The sequence below is a fragment of the Coenobita brevimanus genome, chromosome 61, assembly GCF_032717465.1.
Source record: "Coenobita brevimanus isolate Jiangsu-jjx chromosome 61, ASM3271746v2, whole genome shotgun sequence".
In the NCBI taxonomy this organism is placed as follows: domain Eukaryota; kingdom Metazoa; phylum Arthropoda; class Malacostraca; order Decapoda; family Coenobitidae; genus Coenobita; species Coenobita brevimanus.
Genome location: NC_137014.1, coordinates 34,146,156 through 34,158,959, shown reverse-complemented (window position 1 = coordinate 34,158,959; position 12,804 = coordinate 34,146,156).

Here is a 12,804-nt window from a genome sequence, read left to right as displayed (position 1 = left end):
TGATTCAGGTGTTTTTGATTTTAAGTAAGAGTTATATGCTAATGACTTTTGGGCTGTTGCTCTGGCACAATTGCCATCAAACCATTTTGGAGAGTTTGATCTTTTAGTGAATTGTTGACTTGGTATGAATAAATCCATACCAGCTAGTATTAAGTCACAAATGTGGGACTGGGTAGAATTGGGATCACTAGAGAAGAAAGACTGCCATGGAACATCAGCAAGATAATTTCTAAATCCATCCCAGTCTGCCCTGTCAAAGTGCCATCGGGTCACCCTGACAGGTTCGGAATGGGGAGGTGTAGGAGGGTTAACTAATGAGGCTTTGATGAGATTGTGGTCAGAGGATCCAAGTGGTGACAGTACCTCTATCCTGTATTGATCTGGATTATTTGTCAAGAATAAATCCAAGAGATGGGCATTATGGTCAGGGTTATCAGGTATTCTGGTTGGTTGCTTTACCAACTGGGTGAGATTAAACGATTCCGCAAATAGCTCGCATTCTAGACCAGCGTCGTCAGTCCGGGCAGAATGCAATAGCCATTCAACATTGTGTATGTTAAAATCACCCAAAATGGTAATTTCATTGCCAAGGGCAAGGTCAAGGTTACTCAACTGAGTGGATATGGAATCAAATACACTGGGTTCCGAAGAAGCATTGGGGGAACGATAAACTACACAGATATATTTGGTAATGTTTTGGCAATTTAATTTATATAATGAGTAATCAAAACTGGATGAAGTGAAGTTTAAAATAGTATCAACTGCATATTGGGATTTGATATAACAACAGGTGCCGCCCTTGTTTCGAAAGTTTGTAAGGAGATGGTAACCGGGAAAACAAAATGGAGATATATCGGTAGAGGGTGAGATTTGTGGTTCTGTGAGGAAAAGGGCCAAAGGGGATATGGACTGAAGGAAAAAATGAACTGAGTTTAAATTCGTGGTAAGGCCGCGGATGTTGGTAAAGAAGAGGGCCACACCGTCACCTCTTCGCCGACGAGTTTTTCCGGAAATAGCAACAGTCGCTGCTGGCACAGTCGCTTGATAGCGACCGGGAGGACCCTGTGCCTCCAGCCCTACCCTGCCGGTGGTGGCAATCCGAGATACCACCTCATTTGATTGTGAGATTGCAGCGGCCATTACTAAAGATGTGAATAGAAGGTGTGATATGTTATGCGCATGTAGTGTGGTGTAGACAGTTGAAGGTAGAGGTATCATGAGAGCATGCTGGCCTACTCTCTGTGTAAATGAATTCACTGAAAATGTTCAGAAAAGGGAGATGGTCAGGATCAAGTCCTGAGGGCTGGTGAAACGGGAGCTCCAGCTCTCCCTATCACCAGCTTGCCATCAACCTCGGGAGTACTGCCCTGTTCGACTGGTGCTACAGTCTACTCCCCGCACCCATTTCTCACCACGCATGCACCCATATCGTTCTTCTCGCACCGGCTGTCTCTCCTCATATACTCGCCTACCCCGTAATCATGTTGCATCAACAACATTATGCAAGCCGCTATCGCAGTGCATCGTAACTGTGTCCCAGCAGTGCCGTGAGTAGGGCAGTGATAGTAATCGTGTGTGGAGTATGATTTTGTGTGAATTTTGGCCTAAATAAATGTGAGCATGTCTGGTCAGGGCGCTGCACATGTTGGGGCTACTGGTGCTAGTGGTGGTGGTGGTGACCCTACTCAAGGTGGTAAGCGGCCTGTTAGTATTGGTGTTGGTGATGTTCCTGCGAAGCGCACTCATAAAACTGTGGCTCTGGAAGTGAAGTAGATATTCTTAACCCGTACCGCGCTGGGCAAAAAAATAAACTGATACCCATCTACTCTGCCCTATTTTGGATTTTCTTTTTCTGGCTAAAGGGGCTTAATACACCAATGTAAGATCCCTGGCACTAATACAAGTAATCACCAAGGCCAGAAATTTAGCTGAATCAAGTCAGGTTGGTGCCACTGTACCTCAGAAATCTTCGAGGTTACTGAGAGCAAAGCAGCTGTGAGTTTGTGAACTGATTTTGGATTTTTCTTGTGGCTAAATGGGCTCAATACATCACTGTAAGATCCCTGGCACTAAGAGAAGTAATCACCAGAGCTGGAAAGTTGGTTGAATTGAGTCAGGTTGGTGCCACGCCACCTCTGAAATCTTCAAGGTTACTGAGAGAGCAGAGCGTCTGTAAACTTGTGAACCAATTTTGGATTTTTTTGGTGGGTAAATGGGCTTAGTACATCAATATAAGATCCCCGGCACTAATACAAGTAATCACAAAGCCAGATAGGAGAATCGAGTCAGGTTGGTGTCACTATACCTCTGCAATCTTCGAGGTTACTGAGAGAGCAAAGCGGCTGTGAGCTTGTGAATTCTATCTATCTATTGCCAGACGCCATAATCCCGTATGGGGTGGCCATTTGACTCTTAGTTATTTGTTTTACTTAATTTTGGATTTTTTTTTTTCTGGATAAATGGGTTTAATACATCAATATAAGGTCCCAGGCACTAATATAAGTAATCACCAAAGGCAGAAAGTTCGTTGAATTGAGTCAGGTTGGTGCCACTCGACCTGTGAAATCTTCAGGGTTACATAGCACCCCTATACTTTACATGTTAAATCATCCCTGAATTATAATACTCTGCTTAGCAATGGGTTTTTACCTAACCAGTTGCATCATTAAAGCAGGGTTTGCTTGTACTTTTACACTGTCGACAGAGCTCAGAATACAGTAGCTTGAAATATCAAGTAGAAAGACTGCAGAGATTGTATGTGGCATGAGGTTTTGACATGAAAGTGTCAGAGTGTCTGACTGGGTTAAGAAGGATGATTGTGCTGGTAATTGACGATCTTGTAACCACTCATCACACCTAGTTCAGTACGGTATTATTGCAATCAAAAGTTTACTGACACTTCCTTGCCAGAAGTGGTGGTGGAAGGGGATACATTAAAAATTTTTGTGACAACAGTATGAAGTGCACAAAAAAAAAAAAAAAAAAAAAAAAAAAAAAAGTGAGAAGTATATTCTTTGATGTTCGGGGAGGAATGAAAAACACGGAAATCATAACACATGGCTGTTAGGAGATTTTCGATAAACTTTTGGTTGTGATAGCATTTTTGACAGCATCCCAGCCACTTTCTGTGTCCAACTTCTACTTATTCCTTGATATTTCCCTACACTTACATTCCTCCTTGGCATTTCTCTTCCTAAGATTCTGTGATAGATTTTCAAAGACATACAGTAGATGGACACAGATCTCATGACATGGTGTGGGTATTGTGTAATCAAGTATATCTTTGTTTTGTATATTGTTTACAAGAATGGTTTTCCATGCAATGGTGAGTATTGTACTTTAGAGTAGAACATGCATTTTAGGTGGGCCTTGTTCTTCTGTAATAAACTGTTAATGCTCATCTGTTTTCTTGCTGTTATAGTGAACACAGACTCCTCTTGTGTAGTACATGAATAATTTTCAAGCTCCAAGAAGGTTATGGTAGACATGTAGTTTGTTTATGTACAATGAAAGTATACTTTTTTACTGTAGATGCTATTCAAAATCATCCAGAGTTTGGATGCCTAGACGAATTTTACTTGGACAGTTTCGAGTTCTGCTTTACTGACGTTGTCAGGATTGTTTTATGCATCACATTATCTTCATTGGATATGTGAAATATTATTACCTTGGTATGACCCAGAATATTATGACAAGAGGATCATACCATACTTTCGATTTCAATATATTGCATTATCATGATCAAAAGTTTGAAGACACTTCCCTGCTACCTATGGAGATGCAAGGGTGGTATCATTTTTGTGAGTGTGCCCTGTACTTGTGCACTAGACTTAGGCTGTGTGTGGGGGGGGAGGGGGGAGCAGCATGTATGAGTGTTCTTCATGTCAGTCTGCTTAATGGGTACTGTCATCACTATCTCACCTCTTCCTCCTCTTTCTCTTCCCCCTAAGTTAGTCCGATGCAGAAAAAAATGCCTTTCCCACAGTAATCCATTCTGATTGATTGATTGTTCATGTAAGTCAGTGTGTCATCTATCATCGATTGTACAAGGTGTTTTCCTCATCAGTTATCCCTGATGAGTGCCTGCCTTTTGTGTTTACTCTTTGCCGGATCGCAATGCAAATATCCCTCTTCTCTGCTGCAGTACCAGCACGAAATACAACTCACAAACAATCCACTGCCCCCACTACTGCAGCCTCTCACACCACAAACACACTGTCCCTATGCACTTTACTATCACTGCGCAGATAATTCTGCAATATAGCTTCAACAAAAGGTCTGGCAGCGCTTGCTTGAAGTGACCGGTGCCCTGCTGTCCACTGAGCACACGTGCAGCTGAGCCTGGGTATGCAACAACAACAACACTGCTTGCACACATTTTTACTGTGTGTATGTGCTTTATTAATTTATTCATTTTTTTGTGCTCAAGTAGCCAAGTTAGACTCAGTGCTGTTGCTTTGCCTGACCAACTACAAGCCATTCTGAATTCAATCGGGAAGGCAGAAGTGAAGTGTAGTGTGTAGGATCAGGCAAAAATATGATAAATTATAAATTAGGTGCCTGTCATTGTTCTATGAACATGTCAGCTGTCTGCAAAGTGTACACGAGTAAGCGTATACCTTCGTGACTGCACAGGTAATGATGGTGTTGATTATAAAGTACTCCCAACTTCAGAACCATCAATCTCGGACACACTTTTGCCGGTGGCATTCATGTGTATATTTGACTTTCAGTGCCAATAAGAAATAAACAAGGGTTCATTCTTAGTTAGAAGTTAACTCTTACAAAGAAAGTTGAACAAAAGCCAAAATCGGGATCCGTTTATTTCAGAATGGCTGGACACGTTGCATATACACCGGAGATCATAGGCAGAAGGGAAGATAGACTGAGGAAAGTAGTTCAAAAGTGAACGCCTGGGTATAGGAAAGGCTGACAGTAGCCTACTGGCTGATTATTGCGTTAGTTCGATAGTTGGGGTGAGAATGAGTTGCTAGACGGTTGTGGTGTTCCCACCTAAATGAGGAAGGATTGTAAGCAGTTTTCAAACAGCACAGAATGGTAGCAATATGAGAGAGAGAGAGAGAGAGAGAGAGAGAGAGAGAGAGAGAGAGAGAGAGAGAGAGAGAGAGAGAGAGAGAGAGAGAGAGAGAAATGAGGGAATAGTAAAAGAAGTATTAAACCTTAAGACACCGTAAAGGAACTATCAAGTATCGCCAGACTGTCTCCGCGACATTTCCACCCCCTGAGCGAACAGACAATACTTAGTGTGCTATGCAGGCCTGTGTAAAACCATGCGCAAGTTTTACCCGTCAGGAGACAGTGATGAGGCAGGGCGCTGAATGATGCAGGGGATGATTAGAAGCAGAGACCAGGCGGGTAGGTGCGGGCTTAGTATATATTTACTGAATTCTCAGACCTCGACAGCTTGTTCTTTGTTTCAAGACCGCTGAAGCTGGCTGTAAATTGGATGTTATGTCGAGTTGGATAACGCATGCACGCACTTGCGCGCCCGCACACCCACCCTCACACCCCCCCACACACACACGCACACACACACACATATACTATATATATATATATATATATATATATATATATATATATATATATATATATATATATATATATATATATATATATATATATATATATATATATGTAAGTGATCTGTGTTACAGTGGTAAAGTATGCCTTTTCGTATACTGAAGAACGAGGGTTCGCGCCCCGCTAGGGTAATAAACTTTGAGAGCGTTCTTCCCGCCACGTACTGCTTTGGCGGACATAAGTGGTGCTGTGGTCGAATCAATGTTGCATGCTATAAAATATGCTTGCACCCAGTCGGCTCGCGCAGGCCGATTACACATGGTTCACAAACTACACATATATCCAAAGCCACTCCAACACTACAGTCACACTTACAAGCACTTCTCACCCTATATACAATCTCTACTAGACAGCCTAAGCCACTTGATAGAGATACATACAGTATAGGCTGTATTGTCCCCACTTAGGTCGGGATAGGGCGGTCCTGCAATGGACATTCAAACGGCTGATTATGATATTAACAGGTTGGAAGATTGTTTTTAACTTAGTTGGGACTTGGATTTACTTATCATATTTCAGTAAGGTCTTTGTTTGAATTATTTATTGTTGGTCATGCTGACAATATAGGACAAATTAAGTTCGTGATGATGGCCTGAGACGGGCCAAAAATTCGCAGTTCAATATGTATTACAGTATTTTCCACTTTTTTACTACTCCTTTTAAAGTTGCGATACCCAAGATTGCCAGCATCTCCAGCAGATGTCTTACTTGGTATATATATATATATATATATATATATATATATATATATATATATATATATATATATATATATATATATATATATATATATATATAATATTGTGGTAGGTGGGGGCGCTCACCATCCACTCACTCGATGTAGTGCTGCTTTGGGTGTCTACCCTTTCCTCTCATTCATCCTTCCTCTCTTTTTTTATTCTTTCCTATTTCTTCTCCCTACGGATGACTTTACACTCTCTTCTGTCTTTCATTCCTTCATTCTTTCCTCTTCCTTCTGCCTGTAGTTGGCTCTACACTGAGTGACAAACCAAATGGTTTCCTGTACACTAGGAAACCATTTACTACGCTGGGTGGGAGCCATATAACCAAATTATGCCGTATGGTGGTTTAGTGGGTAATTTAAGGTCCTCCAATCGTATTGAGCCTGTGTATGTTTATATCCAATGGGTGGTTGAGGTTTACTGCTCACGTAATGCCACTCAGGGGTGAGTAAGGCTGGTCACTCTCATCTTAATGTCAGGACCAACTTGCTTAACCCAGGGTTTCTACGCTCCTTATGGGGCGAAAATTCAGTTCCGCTTTGCAAATCAGCAGACTAAAAAAATTATTGTCCACAACCGCAAATCCGCAAAATTCTTTAAATTTTGCAGTTCCGCAAATGCAAAAAAGCAGATGCAAACAATTTTATATAAAATTATATAGTTAAACTAAAATATATATTTCAGTTATTATTATTGGAATATTAGACGGTTTTTACTACAAAACAAGGATAAATCCTTCTCCACTGTATATCAATGAATTAAATTACCACACTTCACAGCTCACACTTCACAAGTTGACACACCAGTCAACCTCTACTCCTCGGCTCTAACCTCCTCAGTCCTCACTCCCTAGTCAGTCAAACTCCTCCAACAACTGAGACAACTCCAACATACAGTATATCTATCTATCTATCTATCTATCAATATTGATACTAAAAGGTGGTTGTCTGGTAAGAAAAATTATAAAACTGTGTTCAGTTTCAGTTCGTATAGTTCTTATTTAATGTTATTTATCCACCTAATGATCTTTGTTGAGATTGAAATACTGGCACTGGCAATGCTGTAAGTTTGAAATTTAGACTGCAGTAAAGGTAATATATTATAGGTTGACTGGAGGCTTCGTAGCAAATCTCACCCAACTGGTAGAGAGGTTGCCTGCAGTCCTACCGGACCCAGGTTCAAATCCCCGCTGGGGCAGGGAACAGTTTAAGGATTTGAATTTCTTAAAATCAGACTTTACTGATGTACCAGAAGACCCGCCGACATGTCGTAAAAATACCTCCGCTAATACCAGTACACAAGTCCTGTATGAGACAGCCCTAGCATGTATTCAATATGGACGGTGGGTGTTAGCGCCGAAGTGGTGACATGTAGAGGTGTATGGCATGCAGGAGGACTACTAGGCCTTGAAAGCAGGCTGTGAAGCCTATGCCCAGAGTCGAACACACACACACACACACACACACACACACACACTAAAAAAAAAAAAAAAAAAAAATCCTGACCACCATGCCCATCTTTTGGATTTATTCTTGACAAATAATCCAGATCAATACAGGATAGAGGTACTATCACCACTTGGATCCTCTGACCACAATCTCATCAAAGCCTCATTAGTTAACCCCCCCACACCCCGTTCTGAACCTGTCAGGGTGACCCGATGGCACTTTGGTAGGGCAGACTGGGATGGATTTAGAAATTATCTTGCTGACATTCCATGGCAGTCTTTCTTCTCTAGTGATAGTCCCATATTTGCGACTTAACACTAGCTGGTATGGATTTATTCATACCAAGTCAACAGTTCACTAAAAGATCGAACTCTCCAAAATGGTTTGGTGGCAACTGTGCCAAAGCAACAGCCTAAAAGTCATTAGCATATAATTCTTACTTAAAATCAAAAACATCTGAATCACTCTCTCAATTTAAAATTGCTAGAAATCATGCAAAAGCTGTATTAAATTTAGCTAAATCAAACTTTCTTCAAGAGCAAGCATCAAAGCTACTTAACAACCCTAATGACAATAGAATATTCTGGTCAACTCTTAATTCTTTCAGTAATAACTTTAACAAGTCATCATCCATTCCCCCACTAAAATCTTCAGATGGCAACATTACAAATGACCCGTGTGGGAAGGCGGATATTTTTGCCAGTACATTTGCCAGAAACTCTACCATAGACGATACCAGCCAGAATGTCCTAGTACTAGAACTTGACTCTCCCGAAATTGCCCCACTTAAAATACAGGCAAGATAAGTAAAATCCATTCTAGACACTTTACCTACCAACAAAGCTCCAGGCCCAGATGGAATTCCGCCAATTGTTTTGAAAAAGTGTTCCCCTGAACTTGCCTCTGTTCTAGCTAAATTATTCAGACTATGCATACGTACAGTACTTCTTTATTCCCAAATTCACGGAAAGAGGCCAATATCCACCTAATTCCGAAGAAAGGAAGTTCCTCTGACCCCTCTGATTACAGACCAATAGCTGTCACATCTTCTCTTGGTAAGGTATTTGAAACTTTAATAAGCAAATTGTTAAACATCTTGAATCCAACAACTTAATTAGTGATAGACAATATGGTTTTCGCCACGAAAGATCCACCATTGACATACTCAATCTCCTAACTCATACCATCCATCAATTAATTGATCTACGTAGAGAAACTCATGCAGTAGCTCTTGATATTTCTAAAGCTTTCGACAGAGTATGGCACCGTTCCCTGCTGTCTAAACTCCCTTGCTATGGACTAACGTCTTTTGTTCCTTTGATTTCTTCATATCTTAGTGAGAGGAAAATAAGAGTAAAAGTAGATGATGTACATTCCAGTTTCCACACAGTTAACGCTGGCCTGCCGCAGGGGTCAGTTCTGGCGCCAACCCTAATCCTGGTTCATATTAATGATCTCTTCTCTGTCGCCCACAATCCCATCCACTCATACGCAGATGACTCAACACTACAAAGTTCATTCACACTCAGACACCCATTTACAAAGTTTAGCATCTCTACCTCACAATGCAGTACAGCCATCTCCATAAATTAAGAGCTATCCACGATCAGCGAATGGGGACAAAACAACCTTGTCTCTTTTAATGCTAGGAAAACTAAATACATACAATTTACTAATAGATAGATATTGCCAGATTCGTACATTACCTTCAGTGCTACTAATATTCCCATCTCCAAAAGTATTGAAATTCTTGGCGTCTCACTTAACAATGTCCTCAGCTGGACCTCTCATGTTAGATCACTTGCTAAAACCGTCTCAAAGAAACTTGGATTATTGTACAGAGTCCGTAACTTCTTCGCTGATGAGCAGTTAGCTATAATTTATAAGAGTCATGTGCGCTCTCAGCTTGAATATTCCTCACCCTTGTGGAATGGATGTGGAGAGGTTGCATTAAAACAACTAGACAAAATTCAGAACAAAGCTGTTAGAATTATTAACAGCCCTGCCATTACAAATAAATTACCTCCCCTGCAAGTAAGAAGGAATGTTGCCTCCCTTGCATTATTTTACGGATATTTTTATGGCAAATGCTCAGACGAAGTTGCGTCCATGGTGCCACCTCTCCATGCCTTCCCTCGTGCTATACGGGCATCTGGTAGCGCTCATGACTGGAATGTCACTCAGCCATATTGCAGAACTTTTGCCTATCAGAATTCTTTCATTCCCCGAACTGCATCTCTCTGGAACTTGCTTCCCCAGGGTTGTTTCCCTCCAAATTTCAACCCCAGTTGTTCAAGTCAAACTCTTACAGATATTTTATGAACGGAAGACACCAGTAATCTGGAGTATGGATTATTTTTATTTTATTCATTTGTTTTTCCTTCCTCCGTTCTGTTATTTTTAGAAAAAAAATTCTTTGCGTTTTTCTTCTTGTTAATGGCTTGTACTGTATGCTAAACAAGTCGTTCTAGTATCAATGTTGTTTACATCATTAGCATACATTATACAGGGTGTCCACAAAAACATTCCCTGATTTCAAACAGGTATAACATGTAACTTTATTGTAATAATCTTTCACAGTTAGTAGCTTCAGATGCAGGATTTCATTCAGTTTCATGTGGTATAGGGTAGCATTAAAGGCACTCAATGTGCTCACCAAAAGTTAATGTGTTTTGTGCCGTATCAGAGAGGACAGTGTATGGCCCTTTATTCTTTGAGGGAGGAACTGTTACTGGTCAAAGTTACCTTGAGATGCTGACCAATTGGATGTTTCCACAACTAGCTGCTGAGGGTGATGACTACCTTTTCCAGCAAGATGGTGCTCCACCGCACTGGCATCTCGCTGTCAGGAGATTTTCCAATGAGCACCTGCCAAACAGATGGATTGGTCGTGCTGGACGAGATGATCAGGTGTTCTGCAAGTGGCCTGCGAGGTCACCGGACCTAACTGTTTGTGACTTCTTTCTTTGGGGGTACGTGAAGAGCACAGTTTACGTACCACCACTACCTGCAACCCTGAAGGAGCTGAAAATTTCGATCACTGAAGCAGTTCGCATGATAACTCCAGATATGCAGCAGAGCGTCTGGACCGAACTGGACTATCGCATCGATGTTTGCCGAGCAACCAGAGGGGCGCACATTGAGTGCCTTTAATGCTACCCTATACCACATGAAACTGAATGAAATCCTGCATCTGAAGCTACTAACTGTGAAAGATTATTACAATAAAGTTACATGTTATACCTGTTTGAAATCAGGGAGTGTTTTTGTGGACACCCTGTAGCATCTAAGAATCTGGAAAATAAATTGATCTTGAATTAGGCTGTATACAGTACTTTTCTTCATCTACTGGGGGCAAAATATTTGCTGGCTTCTATCAGATTCTTATTTCTTATCCTTCCCCCAGAGAGCACAAACAGTATATCATTAAATGACCATAAAAAATTAGGGGCTTGTATTTACAATTTAAGGTTTAAGCAAACAACCCGTTGGTACAGGTGCGTAAAAAAGTGCTGATGTGAACTGTTATTCAAAATTCAAACTACGTGTAGTTTGAAGGAAAAACTGGAATGACTAACTTAAGCACTTTAATACGAGGATGTCTTTCATTTTCTTTTCAGAGATGAAAGTAGAAATGATGTGCTCGGACTGAATGATTTAACCTTTTGAATCCGGCTATGTACTTATTTTGTTTTTCTCTACAGCCTTCCGATCTTGTTCAATTTTGAAGCGACTTTTCGAGCAGAGGAGTTAGACAATGTAACCTTCATTAACCCCTTCTGCACGAGAGATCATTCGTGCAGTGAGTAAAGGCACCTGGCAGCAGAAAAAATAAAATCCAAATTCATTTAATCGACGTGAAGTGTCTGAGGCCCGCTAACCAAAAGATAGGTGTGGAAAGGGTGATTGGAGAGGGCTTGAAAAGGGGTGAGGAGATAGAGGGAGTGGGGTAGGAGAGAGTGGGGAGATAAGAGGGGAAGAGTTTGGGGTTTGCAGGGGCAGGAGGAGTTGGTGGAAGAGGGATGGGAGGGGGGAGGAGACGGTGGAGGGGAGATGGGAGGGGCAGAAGGGGGGGATGAGGCGAGGGAATGTGCTGCTCCTCTCGTTCGTACTGACATCTGGCGGTGAGAATGAGTGGATATTGAATTAGTTGGGGTGAAGGAGGCAAGTTAGCGGGTTATGTGAGGTGGCTGCTTCACTGGGGCTGTAATCCATTGAGAGAAAGAGAGAGAGAGAGAGAGAGAGAGAGAGAGAGAGAGAGAGAGAGCTGTTACCTGTTGTGTGTGTGTGTTCTTACCTACCTAATTGTTCTTACCTAATTGTATCTCTACAGGAATGAGTCAAGCTCGTACTGTCCCGTGTCTTAAACCATATTTATCGTACATATCTTTAAATTTGTGAATTGTTTTGGCACACACTATTTCATTCGGTAGTGCATTCCATTGATCAATTGCTCTGTTTGGGAAACTGAATTTCCTTACGTCTTTATCACCTCTCTTCTTATGCAGTTTTTTGCAATGTCCTCTTGCTGATGCTTCTCCATATGTTAAGTAATCATTTATGTCTATTTTCTCCTTCCCTGATATGCACTTATATAGCATTATCATGTCACCTCTTTTCCTTCTCTCCTGTAGTGTTGGTAGATTCAGTTTATTTAGTCTTTCTTCGTAGCTTAGGTCCCTTAAGCTTGGTATCCATCTTGTAGCGGCCCTTTGAACTTTTTCAGTCTTGTCTATATGCTTTTTGAGATGAGGACTCCAGACTACTGATGCATATTCCAGGGTTGGTCTAATGAATGATGTTATTATCCTTCTTAGCATGTCTTCATTTATGTATGTGAATGCTATTCTCATATTTGCAAGCAGTGTATACATGTTCCGTACCTTCTCGCTGATGTGGTCAGCCGGAGATAGTCTGTTATTGATAATCACACCTAGGTCTTTCTCTCTTTCTGATGTGTATAGGGTTTTATTTCCTTACTTATAATCCCAATCAGGTCTTTTTCCACT